At 41.9% G+C, this 22834-nt stretch overlaps 1 long non-coding RNA gene across 2 annotated transcripts; it reads left to right on the top strand.

The window, feature by feature from the left end:
• Positions 1–1326: 1326 nt before the first annotated feature.
• Positions 1327–21682, top strand: LOC105480224 (uncharacterized). 2 transcript variants are annotated; one of them, XR_011607430.1, is made up of 4 exons: positions 1327–1528; positions 2182–2285; positions 20873–20950; positions 21504–21682. It is a non-coding gene; the product is annotated as an uncharacterized lncRNA (long non-coding RNA). The 2 variants fall into 2 exon arrangements; XR_011607431.1 differs by lacking the exons at positions 20873–20950; positions 21504–21682 and adding exons at positions 3956–4019; positions 9308–9533.
• The last annotated feature ends 1152 nt before the right edge of the window (positions 21683–22834 follow it).

Below are 22834 nucleotides of genomic sequence, written 5' to 3'. Positions count from 1 at the left end.
GTTTGAGAACCATTAAATCTAATTCAGTCCTTTTGTCACACAGATGTAAACTGAGGTCCCATGAATGTATCTTTTCTTCATGGAGTCCAAAGGCCTTTCCTTTTATGATACTGGTTAGTGAATAATAAAGTGCTAGAAACATAATGGGGACCTGTACATTTCTCTAAATTCCTCTGTAAATTCTTTGGGTCCAGAAGGCCTACTCCAAAGAGGAAAATGGGGAGAATGGGGAGAAAGGGGAGAATGGGGAGAAATGTTAACCTTTCCCATTTCCCCCACCTTTCCCTATTAGGTATCTGGATAGGTAACCTTTCTCCTTATTATTCGGTGGTCAAGATATTCAGGGAACTCAATAGGAGGCAGAAGCCAAACCAGAAAGCAAATTACTTTCTTTACATAAAGAGGCAAACCTGGGTCTTCACAACTTTGTAATGACTTTAGTTTTCACAGATTCCTAATACATTAGATCAGAGTGAGATGTTGGTGTCTTTGATCAAATCATGACCCCTCTCACAATGTGTGCAAACATTCATATTTATGCCAGTATTTCTCTATGTAGTTTTACTAGAGCTTTCTTTCCTCCCCTAGACCAGGGTAAAAAAGACTTTTAAAATTGGGTCACACCTGAAATAAACAGGCATTCCTCAGGAGGGGGAGGGAGAAGAGCACTCATGTTGCATCCTCCCAAAACAGAGACCAGTAGCTGACCCCTAATATCCGTTTTCACTTTCTACCATAACAGAATTTGCAGCTATGCACATGGCCCCAGAATTAAAACTACATTTCCCAGCATCCCTTGCAGCTAAACGTTACTTAGTCTGGCTAAAGGGATGTGAGCGGACATGCCAGGTGGCATTTCTGGAAACCTTCCTTAAGAGGTAACTAGTGTTTACTCTTCACAGTTTCTTATTTCCTTGCTCCTGGAGAGAGCTGACAGGAGCTTCATCATGGGCCATGAGGACAAGGCCTAACTAAGTGTAGGGTCTTTGGAATGGTGAGCAGAAAGTTGGAAGGAGCCCAGGACCCTGAGGACTTTATAGATGAGGACTAGCATCTCAGTCTGGGCTTACTTTTTTGACTGTTACATGAGAAATAAACATCATTCTAGTTAGTTTGAGCTGCTATTATTCTGGGTCTCTATTACTTGCAGCTAGCTCTAACCTCACGGACACCTCCTTTTGTATGGGAGAAAAGGATAACTAGTTGTAGATTCCTCACTGGGCTGCCAGTTGTCCTATGATGTCACCGCCTAAAAGAGGTCTGCAGTGTGCAGCAACAATGAGACAGTGGTGCGTGCCTAGGGAGTCTCTGGGGAGCCTGGCATCTCCCAGCTGCCCATGGGACAGGTGGGCTTGCTTGGCATCCTGGGCATGCATGATGTTTCCAACTAGATGGAGGACAGGAACCCCACTCTGCTTGATTCCTTGGCTCTGCCCTCCCCTGGGCGATGTGGGTGAATGTAGTGTCATTGAACCTGGAGGATCACATTAGGAGTGGACAGTACCTGTCAGTTTGTCTCTGTGGATAGGTAATTGTATTAGGGATTCATTTTTAACACTTTAGCTTTAACATGTTTGTATTTGTGTGTTATAGCACACTTTCGAATCGATTTATATTTCTTTTTAATGTTTCACTAATTTTTACCTGTTTTAGCTTTGATATCATTTTATTCTTTTACATCTGAGTTTTCGGTTTTTAATCTGGTTTATTCTTAGGTTTTTTTTTTTTTTTTTTTTTTTGAGACGGAGTCTCGCTCTGTCGCCCAGGCTGGAGTGCAGTGGCCGGATCTCAGCTCATTGCAAGCTCCGCCTCCTGGGTTTTTACGCCATTCTCCTGCCTCAGCCTCCTGAGTAGCTGGGACTACAGGCGCCCACCACCTCGCCCGGCTAGTTTTTTGTATTTTTTAGTAGAGACGGGGTTTCACCGTGTTAGCCAGGATGGTCTCGAACTCCTGACGTCGTGATCCGCCCGTCTCGGCCTCCCAAAGTGCTGGGATTACAGGCTTGAGCCACCGCGCCCGGCCTATTCTTAGGTATTTTAATTCATTTGCACTGTTATTATTTTCCACTTTTATTATTTTGTTATTTCATATTTCATTCCTTTAATCTTTTGATTAGATTTTTAAAAATCAACTTCTACTTTCTTTTTACTTATCTTTTTTAAATTTTTAATTTTTTTTAGAGACAGGGTCCTCCCACCTCAGCCTCCTGAGCAGCTAGGACTACAGGCACTCATCACCGTGTCTAGGGACTACAGGCCCTCATCGCCATGTCTAGGGACTACAGGTACTCATCGCCATGTCTAGCTAATTTTAAAAGGTTTTTTTTTTTAGACTCACTCTGTCGCCCAGGCTGGAGTGCAGTGGCACAATCTCAGCTCACTGCAACCTCTGCTTCCTGGGTTCAAGCGATTCCCCTGCCTCAGCCTTCTGAGTAGCTGGGATTATAAGCATGTGCCACCACGCCCAGCTAATTTTTTTTTTTTTTTTTTGTATTTTTAGTAGAGACAGGGTTTCACCATGTTGGTCAGGCTGATCTCGAACTCCTGACTTCAAATGATCTGCCTGCCTCGACCTCCCAAAGTGCTGGGATTACAGGCATGAGCCACCGAGCCTGGCCTAAAAGTTTTTTTTATAGTGACAGGGTCTCACTGTGTTGCCCAGGCTGGTCTCGAACTCCTGGCCTCAAGTGATCCTCCCACCCACCTCGGCCTCCCAAAGCATTGGGATTACAGGTATGAGCCACAGTATCTTTTTATTTATCTTAATGTTACTAACATTTTCTTGGCATCCAGTTTTAAAAATGTTATTGTTATTTTAGCTTGTGGTCTTTTGATTCTTGTGGTTTTAGTTCAATTTTTTTTTTTTTTTTTTTGAGACGGAGTCTCACTGTCACCCAGGCTGGAGTGCAGTGGCACAATTTCGGCTCACTGAACCCTCCGCCTGCTGGGTTCAAGTGATTCTCCTGTCTCAGCCTCCTGAGTAGCTAGGATTACAAGCGTGTGCCACCACGCCCAGCTAATTTTTGTATTTTTGGTAGAGACAGGGTTTCACCATGTTGGTCAGGCTGGTCTCAAACTCCTGACCTCGTGATCTGCCCACCTCATCCTCCCAAAGAGCTGGGATTGTAGGAGTGAGCCACCGCGGCCGGCCTCAATCTTTTTTTCTTCAAAGTTTTTTCTTGGCTGGTTGTGGTGACTTATGCCTGTAATCCCAGCACTTTGGGGGGTGAGGCAGGAAGACTGGTTGAGCCCAGGAGTTTGAGACCAGCCTGAGCAACATAGCAAGACCCTGTCTCTAAAAAAATATATATATATATATATATATGTTTCTTTCTTAAATTTTTTACTTAACCTTTTCAATATTAATTTGTTTTATTCTTTAATATTAATGTGTCATAATTTTCTCCTTTAAATTTTGGGCTTCTGGCTTTATTTCTTTTTCTTTCTTCTTCTTCCTCTTTTTTTTTTTTTTTTTTTTTTTTGAGATGGAGTCTAACTCCATTGCCCAGGCTGGAGTGCAGTGGCATGATCTTTTGATCTTGGCTCACTGCAACCTCTGCCTCCCGGGTTCAAGTGATTCTTCTGCCTCAGTCTCCCAAGTAGCTGGGATTACATGTGCCTGCCACCGCGCCCGGCTAATTTTTGTAGTTTTTAGTAGAGACGGAGTTTCTCTATCTTGGCCAGGCTGGTCTTGAACTCTTGACCTCGTGATGCACCCGCCTCAGCCTCCCAAAATGCTGGGATTACAGGCATCAGCCACTGTGCCTGGTCCTGGCTTTATTTCTTAACTTTAGTAGTCCCATTTCTATTATGCTTATTTTTAATTTCCTCTTCATAACTCCTGAATTAATTTTTATTCTTGATCTATTTGTTTTAATGGTAAGTAGAAAGTATGGCTACAAATGTGAAGCCATGATATTCTAACTCATTCTCTAACTTGCTTCTTAAACTACAGGTACCTTGGCTGCAGGCTGGGGGATGAAGGGGAGGAGTCTGTAGTTTCTCTAATGGGTCAAAAGGTACTGGAACTACAGGATAAACATTGCATTTTCTTGAAGGATTCATTTTACTCGAAGTTCTAGGAGAAAGAAAAATTCTGTGTCCTTGATGATCCTTGAAGAAAAGAAAAATTCTTTTTCTTTCCTCTTTTTTTGAAACAGGGTCTCATTCTGTTGTCCAGGCTGGATGATCATAGCTCAATGCAGGCTTGAACTCCTGGGCTCAAGTGATCCTCCTACCTCAGCCTCCCAAGTAGCTGGGACTACAGGCATGCGCCACCATACCCGGCTAATTTTTTAATTTGCATTTTTAGTAGAGATGAGGTCTCACTATGTTGCCCAGGCTAGTCTTGAACTCAAAGCAATCCTCCTACCTCGGCCTCCAAAATGCTGGAATTATAGGTGTGAGCCACTGCATCCCCCTGATAAATTATTAATATATGGACTCAAAATGCAGTGTCAACTTTAAAAATTCACCCCAAGTGTCAAAAATTGGTAGATTCAATGTAGAGACATCTCCACCATACACCAATGGGAAAAAGAAAATTCTTCAGATGACATTTATGTCCAATAAGTAAACTGAAATGCTTCTGCCTTCTCTTTTCCTCCTCTTTAATCCCCCTTTTAAAATTAAATTCCCGGCCGGGCAGTGTGGCTCACGCCTGTAATCCCAGCACTTTGGGAGGCCTGAGGCAGGCAGATCATGAAGTCAGGAGTTCAAGACCAGCCTGACCAATATGGTGAAACCCTGTCTCTACTAAAAATGTGAAAGTTAGCTGGGCATGGTGGCGCGCATTTGTAATCCCAGCTACTCAGGAGGCTGAGGCAGGAGAAACGCTTGAACTTGGGAGGCAGAGGTTGCAGTGAGCTGAGATTGCGCCACTGCACTACAGCCTTGGCAGGCAACAGAGCGAGACTCCATCTCAAAATAAATGAATAAATTCCCATCCCTTCTTTTAGCCAACCTTTGACAAGCCTTTTTTGCTTCCCCTTGATTTGCTAATGCACTATCCTTCCATCACAATTGTCCCATGGGGCCCAGTTTCTCATGCCTGACTCAACTCATAGACAAAAGGGGCCTTAAAACATTGACCTTTCCTTTCATTTTATGTCATGCTCAGTGTAGCAAGGGATTATGTCTTACCTGGATATTTCTCAGGAGCCTAGCACAGCATCCTGTAGATGCACTGCAGATGTTCAATGAATGCTGAAAAAACGAATGGATGAATGAATGAACGAATGGATGGAGAGATGCTCAACATGTCAGGTCACCGTTGACTTCCTGACTGCCAAATCTAATAGCCTACTCTCAGTTCTCATCATTGCAAACTTTTCTACAACCTAACCTTCTCAACTTTCTCCTCTGTCCCTTATCCATTTCTAAAATATCCTCTCTCCCTTGGCTTTCAAAATTTAATGCTATTCTGATATCATCACAACCCCTCCAAATACTTACCTCTATACTGTTTACTGCTTCTTATTCCTTCTGCTGGCCTTAATTATGGACATCCCAGGGCTCAGGCACTGGATTAATTTCTTTATTTTCTACCTGGTTCTACCCAAATAGTTGTCACAGCTTCAACCCTCACCTCCATGCTGATAACCCCCAAATCCATATCTCTAGCCCTGACCTCTCACCTGAGTTCCTGCCTTTTATCTCTGTCTGTCTACCACTGGAGATTTCTGCCCAGATTTCTTACCACCGCATATCCTAAACTCACCTCCTCAAATTCCTCTCTATGGAAAGTGTGTGTGTGTGTGTGTGTGTTTATGTGTGTGTGTGTGTGTGTGTGTATTTTACTTGCTTTTGCTACCACTGCAAACAGGTATGATAATAATAGCTACTGTGTGTCAGATACCTTATATTATTATTAGCTATTTAATCCTCAGAACAACCCTGAAAGGTAGGAATTATCTTCATTTTTATAGGAAAGGAAACTGAGGTTCAGAGAAGTTAAACAACCTGCCCTGTATCACACAGCTACTATGTGGGATTCAAATTCAAGACTATCTAGCTCCAAAGCTCATATTCTTTCCTCCAGATCATACAACTATGAAACTTGAAAATTTGTAGCCAAATTCCTTGAAAGGTGGGGGGCACCAGTGATCTCTACGAGTTTTTGGAATTTGGCATGAGCCACGTCCCTCCACAGACAATGTTTGCCAAATAACAGGTGGTGATTAAACATGAAGGCTTTGGACTCAAGCAGACCAAGATCAATCCCAGTGCCATTTTTAATTAATTAATTTATTTATGAGATGGAATCTTTCTCTGTCACCAGACTGGAGTGCAATGGTGTGATCTTGGCTCACTGCAACCTCCGCCTCCCGGGTTCAAGTGATTCTCCTGCCTCAGCCTCCCTAGTAGCTGGGACTACAGGCGCATGCCACCACACTCAGCTAATTTTTGTATTTTTAGTAGAGATGGGGTTTCACCATGTTGGCCAGGAGGGTCTTGATCTCGTGACCTCGTGATCCGTCCACCTCGGCCTCCCAAAGTACTGGGATTACAGGCTTGAGCCACTGCGCCCGGCCTGCAGTGCCATTCCTTATATAAAGGGGGCAGGATAGTTAGTCTGAGTTTCAGTTTACTCATCTGTAAAATGAGGACAGTAACACCTACCTCCCAGGAGTAATGGAAAGAATAAATAAAAGAATGTATATTAATAATGAACCCCAAATGTCCATCAACTAATGAGTGGATAAATAGAACGCTATGCATCCATATGATGGAATACTATTTGGCAATAAAAAGGGGTGAATTCTGCTACATGCTACACCATGGATGAAACTTAAAAACATTATGCTAAGTGAAAGAAGCCAGACACAAAGAAAGCCATATTGTGTTCTATTTTTGTGTGAAATGCCCAGAACAGGCAAATCTGTAGAAACAGAAAGATTAGTGGTTGACTAGAGTTACTGGTCAGGGTGGAAGGGTAATGTTGGGAAGGGAATAGGGAGCGATTGCTAAAGAGAATGGAGATTCTTTTTGGGGTGACGACAGTATTCTAAATTGATGGTACTGTTGGTTGCACAACTCTGTGGATATAGTAAAAAGCATTGACTTGTATACTTTTATTTTATTTTAGTTTATATGTTTATTTGTTTTTTGAGATGGAGTCTTGCTCTGTCACCCAGGCTGGAGTGCAGTGGTGCGATCTAGGCTCACTGCAAGCTCCGCCTGCCAGGTTCACACCATTCTCCTGCCTCAGCCTCCTGAGTAGCTGGGACTACAGGTGCCTGCCACCATGCCTGGCTAATTTTTGTATTTTTAGTAGAGTCGGGGTTTCACCATGCTGGCCAGGCTGGTCTCAAACTCCTGACCTCAGGTGATCTGCCCACCTCGGCCTCCCAAAGTGCTGGGATTACAGGTGTGAGCCACTGTGCCCGGCTGACTTGTATATTTTAACTGAGTGAATTGTTTGGTATATAAATTATATCTCAATAAAAATGTGTTAGAAAAAGAATATATGTCAAATGCTTAGTTCTCACTGTTCTCCCTCAGTTCTCAGTGTTCTCACTGTTACTACTTTTTCCTCTTTGCCTCGTTTGTCACCAGCCACTGATTGTGGACATGTGCTCCTAGTTGCAAGTGCCCTGGCTTTCCATTAGATTAGCTTAATTAAGTGCAGGGATTTTATTTCTTCTTGTTAAACACTTGGTGGACTTGCTTTGTCTCCTTTTGAGGTGCTTGAGGGTTTCGGTGAGGTCTACCTGCCGCTCCTTATTGCTTGACCTTGGTCTTTGCCTAGGCTGTTCTGAATGTGCCTTCCTTCACTGAATCTGTCAAATAATCTTCCTCATCTACCTTTCAGACCTTCCTCAGCTCTTCATCAACAACCACTTGTTAGGTAACAACCCTAAGTGAAGCCCCCTAGGCCTCATGGGTGATACAAAGAGGTTAAACACTCAACCACTAGTCCAAAGAGTTCTTTGATTGTAGTTGGGGAAATAGCACATAGATATAAAAACACAACTAAGATAGGGACACAGATCTGTTAAGTGTTAAGTGTGCAATTCTCACTTGGGTGCTATGAGAGTTTAAAGATGTGAGAGATCATTGGTCAAGGAAGTCTTCAAAAAGCAGTTCGGTCCAGACGTGGTGGATCATGTCTGTAATCCCAACACTTTGGGAGGCCAAGGTGGTTGGATCACTTGAGGTCAGGAGTTTGAGACCAGTCTGGCCAACATGGTGAAACTCTGTCTCTACTAGAAATACAAAAAATAGCCAGGCATGGTGGCATGCGCCTGTAGTCCCAGCTGCTTGGGAGGTTGAGACTGGAAAATTGCTTGAACCTGGGAGGCAGAGGTTGCAGTGAGCCAAGATCGCGCCACTGCACTCCAGGCTGGGCAAGAGCAAGACTCTGGCTCAAAAACAAAAACAAACAAACAAACAAACAAAAACAGTTCGTTCTTGGGAATGCTAAGCTTTATATTGAAAGAGGATGGAAGGCAGGTGCGGTGGCTCATGCCTGTAATCCCAGCACTTTGGGAGGCCGAGATGGGCGGATCACCTGAGGTCAGGAGTTTGAGACCAGCCTGGCCAACATGGTGAAACCCCGTTGCTACTAAAAATACAAAAATTAGCCAGGCCTGGTGGTGTGTGCCTGTAATTCCAGCTACTCGGGAGGCTGAGGCAGCAGAATCACTTGAACTCAGGAGGCAGAGGTTGCAGCGAGCCAATATTGCACCACTGCACTCCAGTCTGGGCAATAAGAGTGAAACTCTGCCTTGAAAAAGAAAGAAAGAAAGAGGATGGAGTGTGAGCAAAAGCACAGATGTGGCTCTTCCTCTTCCTGCTCTGTATACTTATTAGTACATACTATATGCTAGACTCTGGGGATATTTGAAAAAAAAGAGCAAGATTGAGTCCTGCCCTCTAGGAGTTTACAGATGTAGTGAAGCTAGACACACAAATTACAAGAAGTCCATGCATATAGTGGAGCGAGTGAGTGAGCTATATGAGGGAGCTTGTGAGACGTCACAGAAGAGGTGATCTTTGGACTTTCGGGGCGAAGAGCAGTTTCACATCAGGAAGCGGGAAAGCAGGGTACAGTGAAGGCAAAGGCACAGGCAAGGAGGCACATGCTGTGGAGCCAGGGCAGGTGTTCGAAGATGAGTAGAGCAGAGCTGGGAGCTGAGACTGTGGAAGTGTGTTGGGTTTCATTGCAAAGATTTTGTTTTGTGTGTGTTAAACAATGTATGTTTTATACTGAGGCAATCAAAGATGTTGGGGGCACACTTTCCACTTCTCTCAGGCAGAATTGTCTAACCCTCTTTCTTTCTTTCTGCTTTCTCTTAAACTCCAGCCCCCTTCCAGTGCTTCCTGAAGCAAGGCTTTTTCTTGCCCGGATTGAACTCTGAATGCTGTCAGAGTCATCTCCTGAAGCTGTGCCATGCAGGTCCCCAAGAAAACCACACTTCCTTGACCCTCTTCTGTCCAGCACATGCCTCACTGCGGGGTGGGGAGGGAAGCTTGAAGAGCAACCCCCTTGCAGAAGTCACTAAATTCAGAATCAAAATAATGTTGAGCTCATGGATTTTGCCTCTGGTCAAACACAACACATCTACTGCATGGCTTTCCAAATTTTATTTTAGCTCTAGCCTTTTTAAATGCAGCCACGGACTACTCCCAAAATAAATCCTTATCCTGTTCCCTGCATAAATTAGGACACTATCCATAGATTTTTTTTTTCTTTCTAGGTACTGAAAGATTTAAGACATCTTTCCCCTTAAAACGTAAATCCCTTTGTAGATCATTGAAGGATTCATAGAAATGCATATAACACATTCAAATGTACTTAAGAAGCATTTTTAAATAGAATGCCATATAGATTATTTCTACAATCTACAAGCAAAATGAGATTATAGCTTCCAAACAAAAAAAGGGCAAGTTTGTTGACTGAATTCATACTCATTTATCACACTCTCCTGTATGCATTAATATCTTTAACTGGCCAGTCAATCATAAAAAATTAAATTCTCAGTAAATCTTATCGGTACTACAAAAATAATGGGATTTCTGTTTACAAGGTGTCGATTGTGTTCAGAGTCTTTGATAATGACTGCAGACAGTCAATAAACACTGAGACATTTACATGGCCAGTAGGAGCCTAACTAAACTATCTAATCTTTCAAAAGACAGTCAACACAATGAACCCTAAACCTAATCCCCTCAAATACTGGAGAGACAGTTTAGTGCTTTAAATACTACTCAACTCCAAACCCCACACTAAAAGGAACCATTAGAGGTTTTTCTTAAACTCACAGAAGCGGAACATTTTGATTTCAGTTCCATTCTCTAGTGGCAAATCTTTACCTTACCTAAGTTCAACAATATATAGGACCTGGGATTTGTGAAGGGTAACAAGTATCAGTAGTATTGACTAAAAGTGAAAGAGGAGTACTATCTGACACTTACTTAAAAATTCAAAAATGGCCTTTAAAAAAATTTCAAGAAATCAAAGCACATTACTTGCTGGTTTTGTTCATTATAATCAAGTAAACTCCAGTTCAAAACTTCTGGATAGTTGGTGCTGTATTTATTGCTGGAAGATTTTTTAAGAAGCTAAAAAAAAAAAAGACTATTGATTGACCATTTCTTCTCTCTTAGGGCTGTATACTCAATGAAGAGAATGGTTTAAAAATTCTAAAATCCAGATAAAAGACTTCTACGTAAGGGAAGCTGAAAATGTCTGTCATGAATTTAGATAGTAAATAAACTTGGGGCTTTTCAGTGGCATAGAGAGAAAGAAGGAGAATTTCAGCATGACTTGTACAAATGTGTTTTTGACTCTGGTATTTTTGTAATGTCAGTCAATAATATGAAGATGCTCGGGCTGGTATTTACTAGTTAATGGCTGGAGAAACGCAGCCCTCACAACACACTCCGAAGGAATGTCTTTCCTGAGAGATTTGATTCAGGGCTACTTTGTTCCTTTCTTATACACCTCCAAGGTGTTGGGTTCTTCCTTTTTCGTATTTAAAGAGCCTGGCCAGAGACGTTCTAATTTCTCTCTCTATTCCACACCTAAGGCAAGAGTGGGAATCAGGAAAGGGAAAGGGCAGCCCCAGTACATGTGGAGCAGCTTTAATGAACCGCTCCACACAGATGTGGTCTTGCCCTGAAAGGCGGTTAACACAATAGACTGCCAGAGATCTGCTGTTCAGTTCTCTTCAGGCTATAGAAATGGAAGATTCTTTGGTTGACCTGGCATTCTGCCCTGTCACAGAGCCCTCCTTTGTCACTGAAATCTCTTCTTTGCCATTTGCAGAAAATGGCAGGAAGTGTGTAAAAATCTGGAATCCTGGAACGGGATTTAACCCTGCCATGTTAGGAGGCCACTCTGTGTGTCTCAGGTCAGTGTTGGAGAGAACTGGAAGAAAGCTGATTGATTTTATTTTTGTGGGTGAACTCACACTGGCAAGCCCCTGTGTTGTAGACACCTTCGGACATCATTAAGGCTTAGACTTGAGAATTTCAGGACTTTTGTTGTTGTTGTTGTTAGTGGGCTCACACATACTCTGTGAGCTCCAATAATCCTTCAGCTCTATTAGAATCTAAAACCCATTGATCCTCTTATGTGTTTTATGTCAATAACTTTTTCCATGTCATTTCCCTCCTTGCCCAGCTCAAATCTGTGGTCAAATGTTTTCATCACTCACTTGAATATACCTTCAAGTTCCTTACCCCTCTCACTTTGTTGAACTATCTGGCTAAACTACCATCTTTGTTAAATTCAACTTTTCCCTACTCCATCTCACAGTTGAACAAAAGCACACAGCTAAGCTGACCTCATTTTACATTCTTTTTTTTGAGATAGAATCTCGCTCTGTCACCCAGGCTGGAGTGCAGTGGTGCGATCTTGGCTCACTGCAGCCTCCCCTTCCTGGGTTCAAGCGATTCTCCCGCCTCAGCCTCCCAAGTGGCTAGGATTACAGGCGCGTACCACCATGCCCAGCTAATTTTTGTATTTTTAGTAGACACGGGGTTTCGCCATGTTGGCCAGGCTGGTCTGAAACTCCTGACCTCAAGTGATTTGCCCACCTAAGCCTCTCAAAGTGCTGGGATTACAAGTGTGAGCCACAGCACCCGACCTCATTTTATATTCTTGATCACTCATCTCTGGTGGACCCTTAGCAATCATACTATGTTTCCCTAGCCCATTCATTTATTCATTTACTCTATTGGAAGAGAATTCTTTCATACCTTTTATTCTTTTTTTTTTTTTTTTTGAGATGGAGTCTCGCTTTTTCGTCCAAGCTGGAGTGCAGTGGTGCAATCTCGGCTCACTGCAACTTCTGCCTCCTGGGTTCAAGCAATTCTCCTGTCTCAGCCTCCCAAGTAGCTGGGACTACAGGCACACACCACCATGCCTGGCTAATTCCTTTTGTTCTTTTCTCAAAAATTCAACCACTCTTCTCCATCTTCATTGTCATGATAACCTTTCTTCCTATACACTGAGAAAGCGGAAGTGAGCAGAAGAAAACTTCCATGAGGTCCCACAACCACATCTACCCACCTACCGAAATCTGGGCTTATAGACTCTGCCTTCTCTTGTTTCCCTGGAAGAACTCTCCATGCTTTTTACAAAGACCAACACCTCCACTTACACACTAGAACCCTAACTTCTTCCCTTCCTTGCCTACAAAGTCAATGACAGTGATGCAGGCAATCCTCCCTTCACTCCCCTGCATTGTCACTTTCCGCCTTTTCCCCAGTGCCGTATAAGCATTCTCTCATCATAAAAAAAACTCATCTCTTGATCCCACTTTCCCTTGTAGCTTGCTACACCCCCAACCCCCATTTCTGTCTTTCCTCTTATAGCAAAATTCTGCAAAATAGTTGTATCTACTTGTTGTCTCCAATTCTCCTCTTATTTCTTCTCTTTTTACCCCCACCACCCACTGAAATTACTCTTAAAAGGCAAACATAGCAAATGTCGTGGTCTTATTTGACCTCTCAGTAGCATCTAAAACAGTGACGCCCTGCTCCTAAAGACTTCTTCCACATGGCTTCCACCACACTGCTTCTCATCTTCTTGTTGGGTTCTTTCAGTTTTCCTGGGCTCTCTGTGCCCTACGTGAGAACATGCATTTCTGTTCTCCCGCTCAGCCAGTTTATGGCCAAGCTGGTTAACACTTAGCCATCCACAATAGTGGACTGCCCCAGGGCTTACTCTTTAGAGCTCTTCCATTTTTCATCTGCACTTACTACTTTAATGATTTCATTCAGTCTCAGGGATTTAAATACTATCGATGTACTGCTTACTTCTAAATGTATGTATCTCTAGTGTGTACCACCTCCTTGTGCTCCAGACTCTATGTCCACCTTCCAACTCAACGTCTCCATTTGAATGTGTAATAAACATCTGAGCCTCTGATCTCCTTCCACTCCCATTCTGAACCTGCTCCTCCCACCATGTTCTCTTTTTCTCAGTAAGTGAACAACTCTATTCTTCCAGCTGCTTTAACAATAACAACAAAACTTGGTGTCACCCTGGATTCCTCTTTCTCTGAGACGTCACATTCTAATCCATTAGCAAATCCCGTTGGTTCTACCTTCAAAACATATTCAGAAACTGACCACCTTTCCCCATCTCCATCACTACCACCCTGGTCCAAATCCTCTTCTAGCTGGTCTCCCAGATGCGGCTACCTCTGGTAAATAGCAGACATGAGATTCAAACCCAATTATTCTTCCTATTTTGAAGACTTTGATCTTTTATGTGGGCTTTTCTGTCCCTCTGCTTCATCTTTTATGATTGCAGTTGTGGATACCTCCCTGTGTCCATTCCCCCATTCTTTCTTCCTTAGACCAGATAAAGACTATCTTTCCCAACATCATGTGCAGGTAGGTTTGGCCATGTGACTAAGCCCTGACCAATGAGATAAAAGCAGAAGTTGCCGGATTGAATTTCCCGGAAAACCCTTATGAAAGGGGGACACACAGCTGGTCCACATCCTCTTTGTCCTTCCCCAGCCTCCTTCCTGCTGCCTGGATTGGGGGTTTGGTGGCTGGATCTACAGCAGTGTTTTTGTGTCCTGAGATGAACTTGAGAATGGAAGTCACTTGCTAAAGCTAGAAAGCAGAAAAGTAGAAGCAGTCTGGGTGTCTGATGACTTTGAGGGGCTGCCATACCAGGCTTAGACTGCCCTAGTCCTTATCTGAACTCTTTTGCATGAGAAACTTAATATAATTTGCATTAAATATAAGGTATGGCTTACAAAATAATGAGACTGAGTCCATAGATTTTCACCAAAGGTAAGTTCCATTATTTTAAGACTCTAAATAAAGATTAAAGCAGTTACTACTCTCAATTCCTTCCACTGAAACATCATCATAAGACAAATGTCTGTATAATATAAACTTTGGATCTTTATGAAGATTTAAACATGACAAACTCTTCCAAAAGAAAAGGAGAATAATGGGATTGTCCACTGTGTCAGAATTTGATTAATAAGATGTTGATGCCTTATAAATGACTTCAAAAAACGCATGGTCTTCATCTTTCCTGTTATTGAGATAAAATTTTAAACCTCCAAATCACAAACCTACCTCCAAGGATGTAAGTTGCAAGCCTAGTTAAGCAGAGAAACAGTTAAGTCTTATTTACCAGTGTGGAAAGCTGGTTGGGAGGTGGTTTGTACCATGTTGGGTCCCTCTTGAGATTTAGGCCATGGATCTGGGCATGATTCATCTTTAAGATGAATTCTGATTGGTGGAAAGAACATATTCGTGTTGTCTCTTTCACTTACTAGACAAGTCATTTAACCTCTGGGAGTCTTAGTATTTTTTTTTTAAATTAATAGAATGGAAATAATACCAAAACCAGCTATTCCATAGGGCTGTTGAAATAAAATGAGGGCATATATGCAAAAGTACCTAGTTCATAGTAGTCACTCAATAAATATTTGTTCATTCATCTTGATAATATGTTACATTTTATAAATGCTTTAGAATTTTTGAAATGCTTTCACATACTGTACAAGTTGTTGTCAAAATACCAAGCACTGATCAACACTTCCTCTAGGGGCTTTTGGATGTATTTTAATTGTTTTAGGATGTGACCAACTGTGTAGAGCTGAGTTAGTTGGCTTCATTATTCCCCTGCAACATTTCCTTTGCACTCGTTGATTTCCATGGCTACATGATGATTACTTCCTGAGAAACAAAGGAACACATGTGTTTGGAAGTCAAAAGGAAGCATACAGATCACCTATTGAACCATAACCCTGTAAAACGTGGTATAAATGGAAACTTTTCTTTTTATCATAGTGTGTTTGAAATGAAGGAATTCACATTAGTCATTCTCTCAATTTCTACTCTACAATAGCTGTCCTTGTAAGGGGCCAGATTGTGTCAGGCCTTACAAACCAAATTAACTCCAAAAATTTTGTAAGATAAACATTTACAACATCAAAATTTCTGAGTGGTGACCAATCCAGAAAAGTGACAGTAGGCAACGGGAAATTTGAAGACAAAGCATGGGTGGAGGAAGGAATAACTCACTACTCAAACATACTGGTTCCATTTTACTACATTATGCGTTATTGACTACATTATTAATTATTTACTACATTGATTAATTATTCCAGCAAACATTTATTGAAGACTTTTCCATAGAAGGTCCTGTACTAAGTGCTCACTACAAAAGTAGTAACACCCAAAAGTGGGCTTCAAAGAATTCAGTTTAACTTTTTAATAAACATGTGAACATTGTGGTCACCGAGCATTTTCATGGGCAACACAAGATATTGTGTATCCATTTTATATAAACCATTTTAGAGAATAAAAGAGCAAAAAAATCCCTGATCAAAACTGTAAGTCAATATGAACTCAATAGCAAACCAGATGAGAACAGCTTATACCAGTACAACCCATGAAAATAGAAGCAAAAATCCTAAACAAAATATTAGCAAACTAAATATGATCTTCTATAAGGTAGATAAAGACATCATGACTAGGTTGGGTTTGCCTCAGAAATGCAAAAGTAGGCTGGGCACGGTGGCTCACACCTGTAATCCCAGCACTTTGGGAGGCCGAGGCAGGCGGATCACCTGAGGTCTGGAGTTTGAGACCAGCCTGACCAACATGGAGAAACCCCGTCTCTACTAAAAATACAAAATTAGCCAGGTGCGGAGATTTGTAGATGCTGTTCCTTTCGTCTGGAATGCCCTTCCGTCTGTCTATCTGGTAAACAGATTTCTACATATTCTTCAAGATTCAACACAGACAGCCCCCTCTTCAAAGCCACTCTAGGTCCTGAATGGTACTTCTCATAGGACGTAATTTGGATAGGACATATTTACTTTATTTTCCAACTGATCTTTTGGAAACGGATCATTGAATATCAGAGAAATATCCACATGTGTCCATTTGAAAAGATGTAGAGGAACAATCCTTTTCACCAGACCAAAAAACAGAAATCGGTTAATTAAAATAATTATCTTCAGTGATACATAATATCTTTCCTCATCATGCCATGGCATAATACTAATGCTTCTATAAGGTTTGTTACTTTCCTGGCCCTCTACTGAAGACCTTCTTTTCATTACTTAATTAAATCTCCCAACAAACTTATGAGACAGGAGCTTGTCTATTATGTAGAAAAGAAAACTCCAGGTACAGAAAAGTACCCAAGGTCATATCACTAATAAGTAGCAGAGGTAGGATTTGAACCCAACCAGTCTGACTCTAGAGTCTTTGAATCTAACTGCTACACTACACAGAAGCCTCCCTTGATTCTGAGACCTGACCACATAACTGGACCCATTTTGTTCATCACCTGGAATGAAAGGAAAGCTACATTGTGATGTGAAATGAGGCTTTCTCATCACAGCTTCTATGGGGGCAGGTGGGGAGGGGGCAGGTTGTGGGTAATGTATTTGTGTTAAATTAGACAAGAAGCATGATAATTATTTATATGAACAGAAGTCATAATCACATTATGTTCTGATTTGACAATGTGCCTCTCCCAGTCTCATAGGCAGGGGGCCTCAGTCCCTTGTCACAAGTTCTCATTCATAAACTGAAAGAGAGGCTCAGCACCTCTGGACAGGGCCAAAAAGCATGTACGTTTTAGGAGTCTCCAGGGAGCACACTGAGCCTGTCTGTCCTCGATGACCCTGCTAGAGTTTTCTGAAGGGCCCTTGTATCTTTTAGTTGGTCTCTAGAAGCCCACACTGTCCCTTATCTGAGAAGTAACTGAGAGAAATCTCAAAAGGAGTTGGGGAGAAGAGGCTCCAAAGCATAAGGTGGAAACATTGCCCCAGTCTTGAAGGGAATTTGAATCCAAAATGATTACAGGCATACCTTGGAGACATTGCAGGTTTGGTTCTAGGCCACTGAAACAAAGCTAATATCACAATTAAATGAGTCACACAAATTTTTTTTGTTTCTCAGTGCATATAAAAATTATGTTTACACTATGCTCTAGTCTGTTAAGAGTGCAATAGCGTTATGTCTAAAAAACCCAATGTACATATCTTAATTAAAAAATACTTCATTGCAGAGCCGGGCGCGATGGCTTATGCCTGTAGTTCTAGCACTTTGAGAGGCCAAGGCAGGTGGGTCACTTGAGCTTAGGAGTTTGAGACCAGCCTGGGCAACATGGTGAAACCCTGCCTCTACAAAAAATGCAAAAAAAAAAAAAAAAAGAGCCAGGAGTGGTGGTGCATGCCTGTAGTCCCAGCTACTCAGGAGGTGGAGGTGGGAGGATCACCTGAGTCTGCAATGTTGTGGCTGCAGTGAGCTGTGATTGCACTCCAGCCTGGGCTACAAGATGATGAGATCTTGTCTCACAAAAAAATAAACAACTTTATTGCTAAAAAGTACTAATAATCACCTGAGCCTTCAGTGAGTCATCGTCTTTTTGCTGGTGAAGGGTCTTGCCTTGATGTGGATGGCTGCTGACTGATCAGGGTGGTGCTCGCTAAAGTTGAGGTGGCTATGGCAATTTCTTAAAATAAGACAACAATGAAGTTTGCCACATCAATTGACTCTTCCTTTCATGAAAGGTTTCTCTGTAGCAAGTAATGCTGTTTGTTAGCATTTTATCCACACTAGAATGTCTTTCAAAATTGGAATCCATCCTCTCAAACCCTGCTACTGCTTTATCAACTAAGTTCATGCAACATTCTAAATCCTTTGTTGTCATGTCAGTGATGTTCACAGCATCTTCACCAGGGGTAGACTCCATCTCAAGAAATTACTTTCTTTGCTTATTCATAAGAAGCAGCTCCTCATCTGTTCAAGTTTGCTCATGAGATTGCAGCAGTTCACTCACATCTTCAGGGTGCACTTCCAGTTCTCTTGCTATTTCCACCACATCATCAGTTAGTTCCTCCAAACCATGAAATGGAAACTTTACCCCTACCTTGAAGGGAACTCGAATCCAAAGTTCTTGAATTCTTGAAGCCTTGAACCCCTCCAACTCATCCATGAGGGTTGGAATCAACTTCCTCCAAACTCCTGTTAATGTTGATATTTTGACTTCCTCCAAACAAATCTTAATGACATGTAGAATGGTGAATCCTTGCCAGAATGCTTTCAGCTGACTTTGCCCACATTCGTTAGAAGACCTGCTATCTATGTTAGCTACAGCCTTATAAAATGTATTTCTTAAATGAAATGACTTGAAAGTGGAAATTATTCCTTGATTTATGGGCTGCAGAATGGATGTTGTGTCAGCAGGCATGAAAATAACATTCATCTCCTTGTACATCTCCATCAGAGCTCTTGGGTGACTGGTTGTATTGTCAATGATTAGTAATATTTTGAAAGGAATCTTTTTTCCTGAGCAGTAGGTCTCAACAGTGAATTTGAAATATTCAGTAAATCATGCTGTAAACAAATATGTTGTCATCCAGGCTTTGTTGTCAATTTCTAGAGTACAGGCAAAGAAGATTTAGCATAATTCTTAAGGACTGTGGGGCTTTGGGAATGATCAGTGAACACTGTTTCAACTTAAAGTTGTCAACTGCATTAGCCCCTAATAAGAGAGTCAGGCTATCTTTTGATACTTTGAAGCCAGGTATTGACCTCACCGCTGTAGCCATGAAAGTCCTAGATGGCATCTTCTTTCAGTAAAAGGTTGAACATTTTTCATCTACGTTGAAAATTTGTTGTTTAGTGTAGGTGCCTTCATCAATTATCTTAGCTGGATCTTCTGGTTAAGTTATTTACTAACTACAGCTTCTCCAACAGCACTTGCTGCTTCACCTTGCACTTTTCTGCTGTGAAGACAACTTCTTTCCTTAAACCTCATGAACCAACCTCTACCAGCTTCTAACTTTTCTTCTGCTCACCCCTCTCAGCCTTCACAGAATTGAAGAGAGTTAGGGCCTTATTTTGGATTAGGCTTTGGTTTTAAGGGAATGTCATGGCTGATTTGATCTTCTCTTCAGAGCACTAAAATTTTCTCCATGGTAGCCATAAGGTTGTTTCTTTATCACTCATGGGTTCCCTGGAACTTTTCCTTTGCATTCACAACTTGGCTGTTTGGCACAAGAGGCTTAGCTTTCAGCCTGTCTCGGCTTTTGACATGCCTTCCTCACTAAGCTTAATCATTTCTAGCTTTTGAGTTAAAAAGAGAGATGTGTGACTCTTCCTTTCACTTGAGCACTTAGAAGCAGACCATTGTAGGGTTACTAATTGGCCTAATTTCAATATCATGTGTCTCAGGGAATAAGGAGACTCACAGAGAGGAAGAGAGATGGGGAACTCAACTGGTAGTTGGAGCAGTCAGAACACGCACAATATTTACTGATTAAGTTTGACGCAGTACGTGACACCACAGAACAATCACAGTAGTAACATCAAAGATCATGGATTACAGATAACCACAGAAAATATTATAATAATGAAAAAGTTTGAAATATTGCAAGATTTACCAAAATGTTATGCAGAGAGGCTAAGTGAGCACATGATGTTGGAAAAATGTGCCAATATACTTGCTTGACACAGGGTTGCCATAACCTTCAATTTATTTAAAAAAATGCAATGTCTGTGAAGTGCAATAAAGCAAGGTATGCCTGTCTGTTAGGCTGTTCTTGTGTTGCTATGAAGAAATACCTGAGTCTGGTCATGGTGGCTCATGCCTGTAATCCCAGCACTTTGGGAGGCTGAGGCAGGCGAATCATGAGGTCAGGAGTTCAAGACCAGCCTGGCCAACATGGTGAAACCCTGTCCCTACTAAAAATACAAAAAATTAGCTGGGCATGGTGGCGGGCGCCTGTAATCCCAGCTACTTGGGAGGCTAAGGGAGAATTGTTTGAACCTGGGAGGTGGAGGTTGCAATGAGCCGAGATTGCCTCACTGCATTCCAGCCCAGGTGACAGTGCAAGACTCTGCCTTAGAAAGAAAGAAAGAAAAGAAAGAAAAGAAAGAAAGAAAGAAAGAAAAGGAAAGAGGAAGGAAGGAAGGAAGGAAGGAAGGAAGGAAGGAAGGAAGGAAGGAAGGAAGGAAGGAAGGAAGGAAGGGACCTGAAATCTGGGTGTGGTGGCTCATGCCTGTAATTCCAACGCTTTGGGAGGCCGAGACAGGCAGATCACTTGAGGTCAGGAGTTTGAGACCAGTCTGGCCAACAGGGCGAAACCCCATTTCTACTAAAAATACAAAAATTTGCTGGGCATGGTGGCAGGTGCCTGTAATTTCAGCTACTTGGGATTCTGAGGCATAAGAATTGCCTGAACCTGAAAGGTGGAGTTGCAGTGAGCTGAGATCATGCCACTGCATGCACTCCAGCCTGGGTGGCTGAGTGAGACTCTGTCTCAATAAAAGAAAATAAAATAAAATGAAATAAAATAAAATAAAATACTGAGGCTGGGTAATACATAAAGTAAAGAGGTTTAATTGGTTCATGGTTTTGCAGGCTGTACAGGAAGCATGGCAGCATGGCGGGACATCTGCTCAGCTTATTGGGAGGCCTCAGGACGCTTGCAATCAGAAGGTGAAGGGGAAGAAGGCATCTCACAGGGTGGGAGCAGGAGCAAGTCCAGGAGGTGCCACACACTTTTACAAAACCAGATCTCATCAGAACTTACTCACTATGGTGAGAACAGCACCAGGCCATGAGAGATCTGTCCCCGTGACCCAAACACCTCCCACCAGGCCCCACCTTGAACAGTGGGGATTACATTTCCACCTGAGATTTGGGTGGGGACAAACATCCAAACTATATCAGCCTGTATGTGCAATCCCTCCAAAACCTGTTATTGCACATATATTTAAAAATAAAGTTCAGAACAAAATATTTCCTGAGGTTATACTCAGTTAATGAAGACAATTAGGTTTGCAATTAGCTAACTCCTACTTAAATATATTTAACATCACTTACAGAAGAAAAGAACCCCAAACACATACAAATAAATCAAATTAGGCTTTGTCTTTTGATTAATGTTTTTTTCACCGAACAGGAAAATACTCATTAACAAAAGTTTCGAGAACAATAAAGCAACTGGAGGTTATTAATATGAAAATATTGTCGATTGTTCCTCCCGTAGAAATCTCCCTGGACAGCCCACTTCCTGAAAAATGACTCAGCAAAAGCTCCCAGAGAAGAGTTGTTCATACTTCAGACAATTGTTCAGGCCGGAGCTTATTTCTTATCTATAAAGTCCCCTTGTGATGGATGAATCATGTTTCTTTTCATTTATGGGCTTTGAATGCAAACTATTTCTTAATGTCAACAAATGGCTTCAGTATTTAAAGCAAAATATTTCCGTTTGTTTAGTACTATTTCCTATTTTATGCCTGAAACTGTGTTTTTGAAGGAATTGTTTGGTTTCAAAAGAGGGAAAAGGGAATGATTGTTTAAAAGAATGTGTGCAAAGGGGCGTGCCTTTGTCATGGGCAGCCTTTGAGACCTGCCTGGAGTCAGAGGGGGCGTGTGGTAGGTAGCATGGCCCGAAGAAGCTGGTGTCATGAATTCTGCCTATAAAAGTTCCGGTTTCCTGTGGGAGAAAATGGTATCTGGCAGCTTGATAATAGGTCTTCAAGTATATCTTTAAATTCTCTATTCGCTGAAGAGATGCAAACTAGGTGAATGGAAGAGAAATGACGCATAGAACAGTTGCTAAAGATACTAGAGAGAAGAAGAGAGCAAGATCTTCAGTGATTTCTTTTCTGTTTTTTTTTTTTTTTTTGAGATGGAGTTTCCCTCTTGTCACCCAGGCTGGAGTGCAGTGGCGTGACCTCAGCTCACTGAAACCTCCAGCTCCTGAGTTCAAACGATTCTCCTGCCTCAGTCTCCCGAGTAGCTGGGACTACAGGCACACGCCACCATGCCCAGCTAATTTTTTGTATTTTCAGTAGAGACGGGGTTTCACCATGTTGGCCAGGATGGTCTCTATCTCTTAACCTCGTGATCCGCCCACCTCAGCCTCCCAGAGTGCTGGGATTACAGGCGTGAGCCACCATGCCTGGCCGATCTTTAGTGATTTCTAATGACATTTTACAATTGTCAATATAAAAAAACAAAATGAAAATGTACAAGAGCATAAGACTGTTTCAATGACGTATGTGCCAAAAACTGACCACTAGGTAGCACCATAATCTAGCTCTAGTACTCTAGCACTGTGTTGATTCTGTATTGGCCAGGATGCAAACATTTTAAGATTTTTGCCTGAGAAAAGACCAACAAAAGCAGCTGTAAATTATTCAATCAGAAGACCCTAACATAACAAACTGAAGAGGTATAAGGTTCACCAGGTATTTATTTGGTGAAGTTTCTACTATAGCAATTATTTTTATTCAGAACACAGAGAAACGAACATTATAGATGGAAGAGATTTTGAGCCTTCTCTTAAAAAAACACCTAGATTTGCATGAAGAT

Source organism: Macaca nemestrina, chromosome 9, assembly GCF_043159975.1.
Source record: "Macaca nemestrina isolate mMacNem1 chromosome 9, mMacNem.hap1, whole genome shotgun sequence".
NCBI lineage: Eukaryota > Metazoa > Chordata > Mammalia > Primates > Cercopithecidae > Macaca > Macaca nemestrina.
This window is presented reverse-complemented; position numbering and strand designations above follow the sequence as displayed.